Raw genomic sequence first — 15,346 nt, forward strand, 5'->3', positions numbered from 1 at the left:
AACTGAACTCATTTTAAAGCTGTCTTTAAAACTGTATGAATTAAAATATCCCAGAACTTTTACTTTTCCCTCCTCTCAACAAGTGAATCAAAGTGTAGTTAGCCGCTTTCAGAGCAGAAAGTCACAAATCTTAATAGCGGCATCTAATTACTTTCCTATGATTATTAATCCTCAAGCTGTTAGAAAAAAGCTACATGACAAGAAATCAGAATGGCAGAAGTGTGGTGATACTAAGGATAAGCAAATGCCTACTGTGCAATGAAAGGCAAGAGTAGATCATGAACAGAAAATGGCTTGCTAACTCTCCAGGACAACGGTAACCACTGTCTTGCAGCTTGATCATCCATTTAATGTGAGAAACAGAAGTCATAAATCAGGGAGGACATCTTTCCTCTGTTTTGGAGGGGATCAGGAATGCTAGTGATAATCATCAGTGAGCTCAAACACTATCTAAATCCCCCTGGTAATTAACTAAATTACTACACTAACTAAATCAACCCAGTAACTGCCTGGTCAATGTATTTTCTTCCAGCTATAGGTAACATAAGTAGCAGCAGATCCTTCTCAGCAGCATACAGAAGACAGGGAGAGGAAGCATTTGGAAAATGAGAAATGGAAGTGATATTAGTATGACGTTGGCTAAGAAAAAACAGCATTTTTAAGAAAAAGCAGAATAATCTCACCTGTCAGCCTTTTAGATAATTGTCATGACATTTGTCTTTGAGATTCTCCTTGTACTTTCTATTAACTTATGGTTTCTGTATCGTCTACATCGCAGCATATTGTGTTTCATATTATGCATAATTATATAATTTTTTTATTTTTTAGAAAAAATTTGCACTGATCACCTATGGATTCAATGGCTTTATTACTGTCAATTGATTTTTCCTTCTATTCTTCATCAGTTTTACCTTTCCCCACAACATCCCATGTCTGGTGGACGACCGTGCGCTGTATACAACAGTAACTATTTGCCTAAGCAAAGCACCGCTGCATTGCCATCCATTAGTCAGTGATACAGACAGCCTGCGTTTTCTCTTCCCAGAGGGCTAGAACCTTTCCTCTGAGATGTAACAGCTTGCCATGTGACAAGGTTACATCCTTTGGCAATATGCTTGGATTTTACCTTTTCTATGTGACAAGGTATAATCTTGACAGATATCACGTGAATGGAGTTTGGGAAAAAGCTGTTTCTCAACAGAATTCCCATGTGCCAAAGTTTCAGTATGTACGAAAGAGGATCTAATAACTAATGGCATCTTACACCTGAGAAAGGGTTGGCAAACCATTAGTTAGGGAAATTTTAGCAAATACTACATAAATACTGGCGATTTACCTCAATTGGACAGTGTGATATTTTTCGTAGAGGCAAAGTTCCATATCTGGTTTCCATAAATTTGTGTGAATAAATATTTTCTAAATTTTAAAGTACAGGGATGGGGAATTTTACAAACCTGAATACAAAACAGGAATATCAGATTCTTGCAAATATTACATCTAGTGGCATTTGTTCCTTTATTATTTCTGCAAGCATGAGGAGATTTGCAAATAACGAGCTAGTGAATGTTTTGCAAAATAAAAAATTGCCACAAGTTTATAAATGTTGCATTTTGCAAGTGCTGCTGCTACTACTTACAGATATGATAGTTCAACTTTCTAGCTGATATTTCTGCATTACTGTTGACCTTACTGGAAAGAAGCAATGCAGATTTCAGCAGCGCACCACACAATTCATTGATGACACATCAGAACAGCCAACAACGGAAAAATGCAACAGAACAGAAAACCCCAGTCCAAGACTTTATGACCAGGGTCCTATATTCATACTTTCCCAAATCAATGGCTGTCTTTGAAGCGTGATTTGATTTTCTCCCTTGCTTTAACCTTTACATAACAGAGTATAGGGAAATGAACTATTTTTCTGCCAATGTAAGTCCCAGAAGCCTTTGCAAATTTCATAATGCATGTGAACTGAGATGCTTTTTTTGATTTAGGATCCAAATCTGAATTTGGAAAAGATCCCTTATGTAGGAGTCTGAATAAAACCCCACAATGCATTCACACACACCAGTGACTAATCCCTTGTGTTCATTGCTCATACTCACTTTCTTCGTGTAATTGAAATAGCACTTTGAAAAAAGGGAATCTGGGGGACATGGAAGGGAGTGATTTTTCTGTGTTGGTTTTGTTCAGCATCATAAAAACTGAGATTTTTGTTAGTGCTGTTTTCTATGAAAGCTATCAAAACTGACAATGCAGTCACCAACAACCTGATTGTAAAAGCTCTCAAGATGATGTGTGGAGAGACTGCCTAATGTGGTGCCTTGGCCACTGACCGGTAACGGTTCTCTGCCTGGAACAAACAATAAGTAAGTTTCTGTAAAGATCCAATGAGAGCTGAAGCCACATCACTAAACTGTCAGATGGCCTGAGTAAGACAGAGCAAAGACTTTTCCAAAAGGTGAATTTTGGAACCATTAGGCTATCCTGACTGATCCTTACCACTCTTGCTTCTCCTCCCTCATCTCTTACATACCCAAGAAAACATTTTATTAAGAATTTCTTCTGTGCTTTTTGGCATGTCAACAAATGAGATACTTCTGCTAACAACAGAAAAATTAATAGAAAAATGTCCCAATTAAGCAGCTACAATTTTTTTTAACAAATTTCTCATAATTCTTTCTCCATTTGCTTGAAACACGTGTTCTCTATTTACAATCCCGAACAGCAGCCGCTTGTTGTTTGCTAGGATACTGATTCACAAAATGAAGTAAAGAAAAACACTGCTACTGACAGTCATGAGTGTTGAAATGTATCCTAAGAAATTCTTAGCTATCTACCCAGTGATTACATTTCTCATAGTCATAGAACAACTTCTAAAACGTAGCATTTCCAATACAACAACAACAAAAAGCAATCAACTCTAGGTGGATCCCAGTGGTTGAGCTGGAACGAATTAGTTTTCAAATGAGCTTTAATAAACCATTTCTTGCCCTAATCTTTTCCTTTATTTCCCCTGACTTGTTTCTTTCAAAAGCAGGTCCAGTGGGTATATCCTTTCATGATGGTAAATACCCAGCAGATCTACACAGTGAGTTGTGCTGCAGCGTTTCTCATTAGCTCACGCCATAGGCAGCTTTTGCCCTCCTCCACAAACCCATTCCCGAGCAAACTATTTGATGAGTCTAATCTTGAAAAAAGACAGTGATAAAATTTGTTAGCCAAGGGCTGATATCAGAGATCTGCTTCCACACAGAAACTGAGAGTGCAGCTGTCTCTGTTAGTTTTAAAGAAATCATTCAAATCATCTATTGGCTGTTTCAGTAAAGTAATTTCTTCAATGACAGCATGTTTGTGTAACCCTGGAATCCTAGCTTAGTGGCCACTGATAAAAAATTTTAAAGCTAAGCCTTTAACTGATGGAGTGCAACAGGAGTGCAAATAAAATACTGCAGCTGGAATAAGACTTCCACTGCTTGAAATATACTTTACATCCCACGAGCCTGAATTTTTGTTTTCCGATTTCACTGTCTCCCATTCAAATTTACCAATGTATCCCATTCCCACTCCAGGTTTTGTTTTTGGGGTTTTTTTTAAATAATCAAGTACCAGAAATGTTGAAGTATCCTCTACACACCAGGTACATGTGCAAGCCACAAAGTTTGCCACAATACTTTATGCCTGCACTGGCAGAATACTATACCACAAGAAATTAGCAGGAGAGACAATGAGATGACCAATGCCCTAAGTTACTATAATTGTAAAGAAACTTTTGAGTGAAAATGCCATGGTAGACTTACAAAGCGAACTGAATATCATGATACATAGGAAGGTTAAAAAATTAATCCTGTGATCTTTGACAAATGAGATGCAGGCTAAAATTCTTTCCTTACTCTTAAATACAACGATCAGCAAAACACAACAATCACGACTCTGCTGATTCTGCCTGTTCTTCCAGTATGTCACTGAAAGTTAAAAAAAAAAAAAAAAAAAAAAAAAAAAAAAAAAAAAAAAAAAAAAAAAAAAAAAAAAAAAAAAAAAAAAAAAAAAAAAAAAAAAAAAAAAAAAAAAAAAAAAAAAATCTATATCTATCTCGGTGCAAAGAAGCCATACTTTTACACATTACGCTATCACTTCTCAGAAGGCATATATGGGACTTGTACGTTGCTACGTCCTGTGAGAACCCCAGGGTGAAATATCTGCTCCATTCCATTTCAGTACCAAGAGAGCAACTCTCTTTCAATGGACAAAACACCAGTTTAGTAGGTATGATTGATCTGAGGTTATTCTCCTGTACGAATCTCACGTGTGTAGCAGGCCTTTGGTACCCTCTCTTTTGATACACAGAGTGCTTTCCAATGGATGCTCGACTGACCAGAGTAGATCATCCACAAAAAGAGAGTGAAGTTTTCATCATATACAGAGAAATTATGAAGCATCCACTGACTGCAGTGATATGCAGATTTCACCTCCCTTGGACTCCTACAGTCTGGTCAGAGGTAGTTTATTTCGTTTTCAAACAGCAAATCGGTACTTAAAACACCACCAAGTTTTAGCTTATGTTGTTATATAAGCTAATAGCATTGGCTCATTGCTGAGAAATGAGATGTGAATTCATTTCTAATTAATTTCTCTTTACATAGCATATGTCACATTCATTGGTCACTGCCCAACTTAATAATTGCTTATCACTTTTCAGGAATTTCTTATGATTGCAATTCTAAAAACATCTGCCTGAACTATGCCAATAAATCCCTTGGCATTTTATCTTAGCACAGTTGTCTTAAAAGCCAGCTTCTCTTACAGCTATTTGGTGTTTTATTGATAATAGGCTATTTGTCCTGTTAAGGGGATAGAATAAAAGCACAGTTTCTCTCAAAACAACTAAAAAAATAAAAGGTGCTTCTTCATTCACAAATGCTGTATGCATAAGAAAGTAATTAAAAAATAAAATCATACCTCAACACTTTATTATTTCTCAAAATGAAATTACTAATCCAGGTCAGACGATAAAACTAGGTATTTTAAGCAAAAAATATAGTATACAAAAGGCAATACAAATATTTTATGAGTTTGTGACTTAATTACTTGTTTTCAGATTGTCAATAACTGAGTGCAATAATTATTCTTTCAGTCACATTGACATGTTAATCACATATACAAAACAGGCTTTGTCACATATCTCACTAAAAAACCCAGACCTGTGTAAACTGACAGATCTTTCCGGAACAACTAATGTAAAGAAGGATTTACGGAGGTCAATTTCAATGCAATTTATTTAGAGAGAAGCATTTGGAAGTGTCAGCCCTGAAGATATCATATATTTCACTTCTCTCTCACAGCCCAAAGCATTAGTCTTAAAGCATTTTGGAGTCTTTCCAGAGCATGTTTCCACTAGCACTGAGAGGGGGAAAAAAAAGAGAGAGAAAGAAAGAAAAACAGTGTCCTTCCTCTACCAAGGCATAAAATAAACTTGTTTAGAGAAACAGTTAAGCTTACAGCACAAAACCTCCTCTGGTAACAGGTAAATGTAACCACTTACAGAGAAGACCAAGGATTAACAGAATGCATTCAAGTCCCCAGTCTTGTTTCCCACGAAAGGTTAAAAGAACCCTACTGAGAATAGTATCAGACGCTTGTTGACAGATGACAGTAAAGGAATTATCTAGGTGGTACAGAAACACTATCTATCCCACAAAGGTACGCTCTGTGCTATTTTTGTATTGTTTTATTTTATGCTAGCCTAAACTCATAGTAAGGATCATGCACTACTGCTTTGAATGCCAACTGCATTTGCATTTGTCCCCCAAAGAATTTTGTCCTGTATCACAAATTAGTATGAAACAAGGAAAAACAATGAGAATGAACTTAATTGCACTTCAAAAAAAGGCATAATCTCCCCTATTTTTAATGAATTGAGTGTTTTGTGAAGGAATCGCATTAGCCAAATAAAATTAAAGTACATTTTAAAAGATTAAAGAGGTTTGAGAAGGTCTTTTGCATGCCCAAGAGCCAAACCAGATAAAATTAACAATTATTTTTGAAATTTGCCCAATGAACTGTTATGCAATAAGATTGTCTGATAAATACTAATTTAATCTAACCTGAAATTTCTTTGAGTCATATTCCAATTAAATACCTTCAATACCTTTTGTGAATGAGAACCAAAATGTAACTAGGAAGAGAAACAGACAGTAACTATTGCTTTTATGAGATGTAACATTTACGACTATTCACATGGTCTTGTGACCTTAGAAGTGAGCAGGACCTAATCTCCACATGAGAACTAGGGAACGTACACCACTGGCACAACAAAATTTAAAATCTTCAACAATTCAATTACAAAAAAAAGTAGATATTTGAAACTATATCTGAAATACCACAACCACCCTCTACACTGAAAATCAGTTGTAGTAGAAAGAAAAAAACCATACAGGCTCTTAACAGCATTTCCTTTATGTCAGAATTTAATTGCTCTATAAAATTCCAGTTCTGAAATTGATATTACAGCAGAAGACTCATCCATTGCATTTTGGTTCCAACTATAAAAGCTACCACAGCTCTGTAAGGCCATGATTCCAATTTCAGTAATGAATGGATTTTTCCCCCTCTGAACAACTGCAAGTTAGTTGATGCTATCAGGCTAGTTAAACCCTTCAAAGTCAAAAGGAAACAGCAGTAGTCATTAATGACATTACCATTTTTTTTTCTAGAGATAAATTAGAGTGAGAAATAGGATCCAAATTTGTCTGCCTTCATCAACTCGCCCATTAGCTCTATTTTGCTATATGCAGTGGACAAGCTGCTAACTTCTTTTATTTTGTTTTCAACTCAGTTCGTTTCTTTGATGTGCTCACTTTATGTAAAACTGCTTCAACATGTTTTGATTTTATTCTTTATTATCAATTCCTGACATACTGAAAAAGACTAAAATGAGGTTGACCTGATATTTTCTTTCTCCCTTTACTCGTACTCCTAAATTTATGTGTACATATGTATATGTACACAAAAACACAAATGTAGCATATTGTGTAATTTTTATTATTATAAAGGGAGAATCTCTGATCCAATAAGAAATTCTGTTTTTGCAAACATGCTAGTGCATATTGGCATCACCTAGATAAACAAGTACAGGGTATGGTACAAGAAGCTAACAAAATAGATTTAAAAATTACTAGATTGGTATTCACTGAAGATTTGGAGTAAAAGAGCTAGTTTTGATTCAACAAGCCTGGTCATGAATAAACCATAAGATCTCATAGGCTTAAACAGAAGCTGATCCATTTATTTTCTTTTAGTTTCTTTCACTTCATTCTACAATATCAGATTCTTTGAAAAGCTAGAATTTGAAAACCAGGGGTAATACTGAAACTAACATTCCCACAGGAATTCAGATCAAATCTGAGCTAAATGTCCACCTCTTCTACATAACCGCAGTACTCTGCTGCTCAGAAATTTTAGATTTGTCTTTAACAGTGATCCCATGAAGCAAAGAACATATTATCTATCTAAAAATAGGTGAGGCGCAGAGAACAGAGTAGTAACTTGCTCAAAGTTCAATAGAAGGAAACAAAAAACAAAACACAGGCTATGTGATAATTATTTAAGACCCCAAAATAAAAGATGACTCCTCCTAGCAAGCCCAGAAAAGATTAAAAATCTCTGATACAGTTCATCTGGAGAAAATTTCCAGCCCATTTTTCGTGTCCCTAACTCTGTTTTGGATAAACAGTCAGATTTCTGAGCACTTACCGAAACCAAATTGAAATCTTGGATGCTCACTCGTTATTACCAAGTACCATATGTCTAATTTTATTTTTGGAATTGCCTTTGGCAATAACACACCCTGTCAGAAGCTCTGTGGCAAAGACTCAAATCTCATGGTTCAGAGGAAGAGATTTTAGGGCAGGAAATGTACTGCAGATACTCCACAGAATATATGAGACTGTGTATCTTTTACCTTCACTTTGCATGGAGGATGTTTTGTTGACCTGCAGGCCACTAGGAACAAGCAGAAGTGCAAAGAGAGAGAGGATAAAAATCTTTGCTCTGACTCTCATGCACAGGTTTGGCAGACAAATCTAATAATCCTGTTGTCTAAGAATTTCTGTTTCCATGTTCTTCCAGAAGCTGGCTTATTTGGCTTTTTAAACTTTTTGCCTGTTGAGTGTCATTATAAATGCCTATTACATATTTTTGTCAGGTTCACACTTAAAAGGCACATTTCTCTGCTTGGGCAGTTCCATCGTCACCACTGTCTGCCTTGAGTCGCCACAGAAATTCACCTGGCCTTGGATCCAGGGCCTCTCTCTCCTCACTCACTAAATACACCAAAGCAGCTTCTACACGGAGCTTCTACATTTTTTCAGCCATTTTACTCAGTCTATCTCAAAGTGCTTTATCTAGTATACTGGTATCACTGGGACTTAAAAGCTGATCCCTTTAAGAAACCTTATATTTGCAGACATACATGGTACTGTATGTCTGCATACATATTTATCCCACATGATTGTTTCCTTCGCTGTAATTGTAACTCGGTCCCTGCAGAAACCTCTCATAGTGTGCAAGTCCCTCTCTACGCTATTGCTGCTATGTGGTGCAGGAGGCTTTGTTTCACTTAAGCCACTGTCAAAGCTGAGTGTTGGTGGAAAAACCTTATTGCTTACATAAATAGCTTCAGCTCTTTTGAAAATCCACCTGCAGCTTTGCTGTATCATTAGATCCCCTGAAACCTTTGGAAAAAGTATTAATCTCTGCCCCAAGGCATGCCTGCAATATTCCACTGAACGCAGAATGGAGGTTCCCTACGTACTTGTGGAATCAGAAGTAATCGAATTACATCAACAGCAAAAATACACCAGACAGTTTTAGCTTTAGCTGTGGCACCACACTAACAAGGTACTGCCAGGATATAGCTCTCCATGGCACTGTATTGTGCCATGAAAATACACTGCAGTGCACTTACTGTGCTGTGAAAACACATCTCAAAATGTGGCAACATTTTGGTTAACTATGTCAGAATTGCTAACCTTTTGGCAAAATGTCCCATCCTGTTTACTGCAGTTTAGAACTTTTTGTGAACAATTTCAAAGAAAACCTATTATTTCTCATATTATGGAGTGACTTAAAAAAAAAAAAATCATCTACTGTCTGAACTTTAAGCTACGCTTAAAGCCTTCAGTTTTTCTTTCATTCCACACTTACTACTGTACTTTATTTTTAGTGTCATATCAGAGCTGTATTATAAGAATTGTATAATAGAGTCAGTGTTAGATCAAATGCAAAACATGCAGCAATGTTTAAAAAACTTACCGTCCAAATTTAAGTGAATGTTTATGTATCTTTTATTCACGAAGCATCTTTCACATCCCATTTATGACTGTAGCTGAATATTAAAGGATTCCTTGTCAGTGAAATAAAGATAATGCTGAGGCCTATCATCTCTCTTTATTTCCCATTTTCTCTTCCTAGAACAGATTGAAATGCCTTTCACTGGAGTCACTGCAGTGAAAACTTTGGCATTTCAGTAATGAATGTTCTTCTTAAAATGAAATACAACACCAAGTTAGAACATCAGCTACAAATGCACCACAAAGCTATTAAATGAGATACAGCACAAACACAGTCCTGTATTCTTGGATGCACAAAAATTTTTACCAAATGAAGGAATTGTTTTAGCAGATACTGTGTACTCATGTACATGGGAGATGGAGGTGAGGAAAAACAGGACACGCTTAACCTTATTTTTCTTCCTAGAACATCCAAAATCTGTAAGAATGTAAGCAAATTTACACCACCTAGTAGGACTTATTTGTTGGCAATTGCTAAAGACAGCAGAGAAGTAGTACATACACAGGCAGTTAACACAGTTCAGCTAATGAGTTGCTACAGCTTAGCCTATTGATTGATTATATCCATAGATTTCAAAGATCAGTCAACCTGTGTCACTTACCTAGTACAATAGTAAATAACATTGAGAGAAGCAAAGAAGCGACAGCACATTCTCTTGTGCCTTTTTTTTTAAACAAAATTAAATAGCAAGAGGAAATTCAGAACTGTTTAGCATCCAGTTCAAGAAAGCACTATAGACCAGGTCCGAAGTAAAATATACGCTTGAGGCCGCAGGGCTCAAAAAGGTGAATTAAGAGGAGGATATGGGACAATAGTCTGGCAAAGACATCAAGTAGCAGAGTGAGGAAGGGACAGGCAAAATGCTTAAGCAACGGCTGAAGCCTAGGGGACTCTGAAGTGGAGAGCAGTTTGCGGCCCGTTTAAGCTCTGTCCTTGACATAAACATTGTTCCAGACAGCACATTGACAATTATTACTCTATAAACATTATTCTCCAACACATTGACTATTTTGATTTTGAGGACAGCATAAAATATTTAAAAATTAATATGAAAACAGAAAATTCAAGGAAATCACAGTGCTGGACTGGTAAAAGACAACTGTCAAAATGACTCTCGGGCAATAGTGCGGTCTTTTTGGCAAAGTCTAGATCAGCAAGATCTATCAAGAACATACTAGGTCTTGACTGTAGAGCAGCAGTAGAGAATTACAAGCAGGATATAAACCGTAGAAATTAAACTGGGCAGCGACTTGTTACAGTTATTAGAAACAAGAAGTGCTTTTAGTAATACCTGACACCTCTCACCCAGGAAGGAAGATGAAAGGAACGTTACTCTCAAAACGCAGTTTCAGCACTGCAATGCCATGACTGCTCTCCTGTTTTACCACTGCTTCAGAGCTTCATTAGCGAGTTAAAGAAAAACCCAATTCTATTAGCAATGCGAGTCGTAGAGAGTTATTTTTAAAATTTTCTGTGCCTATTTCTTCATACTTGTTCACTTCCTTTTATCTCTTTATGCTTTCCCAGTTTAGACAAACCATTGCTCATGAATAGACTGAAGTAGGCCGAAGTCTTTTTCAACTGCTTCATCTTCCATGCTGGTCGTTTAGCTGACTGAAGGCTAAACAAACAATAGCTTCTACTAACAAATATTGATTTTTCTTGAACTGGGTGCAAATTCAACCTTGTGAAAACATTACACCAGGTGATATCATCTACATTAGAAAGTTTATTATTATACGAGATTAAAGATATTAGAAGAAAGTTCTAAACAAAACAGTTGTATTAGTCACATAAATTTGGTCGTGCTCTGGTTTCTGAATGCTTGGTTTTTTTCCGTGTAGCTTCCTATGCAGTAGTTTAGCCACAACAGTGATGTTCAAGTAATTTTAAGAGCAACCTTTTGAAAACAAAGAAAATGGAACTCCCTGCTGAAATAATTGACTTTTCACTGAATACTAAGGAGAATATTTCTGCAAAGCAAGATGGAAAAATGAAGCGGAGGCTTTTCTAAGGTACAGTGAAATATTTTATTCAAAGCATATTGAAATAATTTTCCACTTCAAAAGCCAATAGCTGTTTCTTAATGTAAACATTTGCTTCTGTACCCAAACATTAGGAAAAAGGTGGCTGTGCCCTACTTATCATTTAAAGGAGAATGACTCAGGAACTCCTCAGTCTCAGCCATTCCTTCCAGCAACTTAGGAGATTGTTATCTACTGCTGCTACAAGGTGGCATTGATAAAGAGCCGGGAGGCAACTGACCCACAGGAGACAGATGCACTTGTCTGTCCAAAGAGCGGAACAGAAGTGGGAACTGGCCACAAGAAGCACCAGCTTCTCTCAGCCCTGATCGCAGGTCAGGGGCCCTCAGCCATCTCCAGGGCCTTGAGCACCCAACCTCACAGCACCTGCAAGCTGCTAGCAACACTTTTGCATTGAAATTAATTCACTGGGTGGCAAGTCAGAGTTCAGCACCATAAACATTTCCTAGAGCGTTCTGCATCCAAGTCTCCTTCCTGCTTGATCCCTGATACATATGTGTGTATATGTATATATAACATATATTTATATGAAACCTCTAACGTGCACTTTCAAAAGCTCCCATATCACCTATTTATTCCATTTGCAGAAGCATTGTGATCTCTCAAGCAAATAGTTAATTACTTAATAGTTAATTGAATACTCACTGAATTGAGTAAATGTGTAATTAAGGAGCTATTACAATGTGCATTATAGATATGACAACTGCGATGGCCCTCATGGAGTTTGGAGTACTCTGCCATTATAGTATCCGCAGAGAGACCTACTGATGCTGCATTTGCTCCAAAAGATGCTGCTCTTGCCTCTTCATCCTTGAACTGCTTGCACTTACTTGCCCATATCAAGGGGGTTAAGTGAAGGGTCACCACTGCCATCATTCCATGGCTAAAAGATGAAGCTTAATATTGCCTCAGAGGGAAAAACATATATTACCTTGGGACAGTGTGTACTTCAGTTATGAAATGATATTTCGTAACCCTCCCTAGGTAAAGCAATACCTTTAGCTTAGAACATCCACTGCATATAGCAATGCATTGACTGCATAAAATTCACCTGAAGTAACGGCAGGCTTGTCAGACTTGCCTCACCTGAACCAGCACTGCTGAAATATCTTTTTAGAACCCCTAGAAATTAAAAGTAATATAAAAATAATCTGTTCCTCCACAGCGGGCTTCTCAAACTCAGATAAGTAAGAGGAGCAAAACAAATGAGAGATACAAATTACCTATTCTTTATGTGTCAGTCCTGGATTGACACGGCTTCATAAACAGGGGCCCAAACCTGTATAGTAGAAATATCGAGAAAAACAAAAGTTGATCCAGAGTTAGTAACGTAAGGAGGAATGTGGAAAAGCACAGCTTCTCCCTTGATTGCAAAACATACGGAGAATTTCACCTTCCTTTTCTTTATTTGATGAAGCTGAACTCTCTCAGCTGCCCCTCCTCCTTGAATGCTGCAATGTAAGCTCCCTCAGTTTATTAACTGCTTGGACTATGTTCCTCCCTAAGCAGAAGAGATGCTGCCTTGGCAGAGTTACAAGGAAAACAGGCCTCTGTAATGGAGAGCTGGCAGTACCGAGTGAAGAGAACAGAATGACTCACATTGAGTCTTTCTCTAATGAAATCATTTAAATAAGCCTGTTTTCCCTTTTATTAAACAGGAGAAAATCAATAATGGTTGATTGCCATTCCTATCCATTATGCTATTTCTAGAATGAACCCACACATCTGAACTTGAAGTAAGGCAGAGTTAAGAATACCAAATGTGTTAATAACAAAACAAAGTTTTAGCGGGAAGTAAATACCAATAAATGGGCATTCCATCTCACTGTTGCTTTATAATTGACACTAATGCTACTTTTTAAAGTAGTCTTAAAATGTAGACAAAAATCAGTTGCTAAAAAGGTAGATGTGGCAGTATATGGGTCAATAACATGTACTGATCACCTTTAAATAAAAACTCACAAGTATATTACTTGATTTACAGAATAACTGTTTTATTCACTTTTCCTGGCATGGATTTGTACAGGTTCTTGACCATCTCCCTTTGCTAGTTTAGCCTGATGTAATTTAATTATTTTGCCATTACACATGGAAGCAAAGCCTGATCATTTGAGACAGCATCTGAGGACAGGGAGACAGGGGTTACCATAACATTGGTTTATATAGGAAAGGAAAAATAGATGATGTTCTTCCCTTCCCTTGCTTTTATGTGCTTGCGTTCTGTAGAATGTATGATAGCTTACCAGATGGTAAGATTGGTAAGTAGCAATCTTAACAATATTCGAACAATTAACCTTTGTGACTTTTTTTTTCCTTTCAGAAATATCTGAATTGACAAGTTCTGAAGGTAGGAGTGAACTAAAGGAGAAGAGTGAAACTTTCAGAAATTCGCAGAAAGTTACTTTTAACTCCAAGTGACGTGTATGACAGCTCCCTATGATGTCCTACTAGTAGGGCTACAGACAGAAAGAGAAGAAAATAGTTTCAGATCTTACAGAATCAATTGCCCACACAGGCACTCATCTGCAGTTTTCTCTCAAAAAATATGAGCAAATGTTATACGCATAAATATAGAACAGGAGTAGATGGCTTAATCCAATTACATGAGCACTTTTCTTAAAGAATGGCAGAAATAGAAATTTAATGATGTGATGAGATTGCTCACCTAAGTAGGAGGTGTCTCTCACAAGTGATAAAGTTTAATTTAATCTGAAAAGACTTTTTTTGTATTCTACTGCACTCCTTTCTGACTTTCTTCCAGAATTATATTCCTGAGGCATTACCATACATAATGTATAAACGATCTCTGCTTAGCATTACATTTATTGCAATATGAAGTATTTTAAAAGTTCATCATATGCTACCTCATGGGGACATACTGGGACAAATTTTAAGATATAGATCCCCTAGGTGACTCTAGAAGTTCTGTTCTGCATACAAATGAATGCTTAGAAGAAGCTGCCAACGTAACCTAAATCTTTGCAAAGGCAGAGCAACTTTACTTTTATCGTATAGATAGGCTCACATTGCAATGCTTGATCTGCCCCCTTCATGTCATGGCATTTAAAATCCAATCCCAGAGAAAGGAGTTTGAAGGGTATTTGGATCTGAAAATTTTCTCAGGACAGTTCTGAGTTTTAGTATCATTGCCATCCACATTATCTGTGGAAAGTTTTCCAGCCTTCAGAATGGACTTACTTTCAAATGACCCTCTACCATTCTGATATTGATATAAACCCAGAAAGATTCTCTTTGATTTCAAGGCTTGGTTCAAAGAAGAAATTTAAAGCACAATGCATGGTACAGCAGTTATTTAAATTTTCCTCTTCCTAACAAAAAAAAAAAAGTAATATATTAGAATAAAGGTAATAATGCCTTGGTAATAATAGCCTCTAAAATACAAATTATGTTCATACATTTAGGAGAATGCTTATTGCTAAAGCTTTTCTCACGAACGTTGTGGGTCACTACCAACACTGCCATACAAAAACATGCAAAAGAATCTATATATGCAAAGTGAATTTAAAAATGCAATATTTAAAACTATAATATACGGTGTATTTCTGGTTGAGAACTTGAGTATGGAACAAATTTCTGTCTTGCTCCTTGCTTTGTAACCTTTGTGTATTTGTATAATATGCTATACTTTTGAAAGAGAGAACGTCCACAATCTGGGCCTGCTCCCAAGTACACCATTGCTAAACTTGCCGATTTCCACGACGGCTACTTCAGATTTCCCACACTGAAAACTAAGATCACAATCAGGAAAATTCATTCTTTTTGACAAAAACTAAGTTTAGTGGTTCTTCCCACTGAGTTCAGTCAGTTTGCCCGAGAAAAAATAAAAAGGTAATGAAAATTAGAGTAATGGCTTCACAATTTGCCTCCAATGTAACAAACAATCTGCTCTAACTTCTCAACTACGTTCTTCCTTTACATATTTTAAATAA

This window comes from Aptenodytes forsteri, unplaced genomic scaffold (genome assembly GCF_000699145.1).
Source record: "Aptenodytes forsteri isolate BGI_AS27 unplaced genomic scaffold, ASM69914v1 Scaffold382, whole genome shotgun sequence".
In the NCBI taxonomy this organism is placed as follows: Eukaryota; Metazoa; Chordata; class Aves; order Sphenisciformes; family Spheniscidae; genus Aptenodytes; species Aptenodytes forsteri.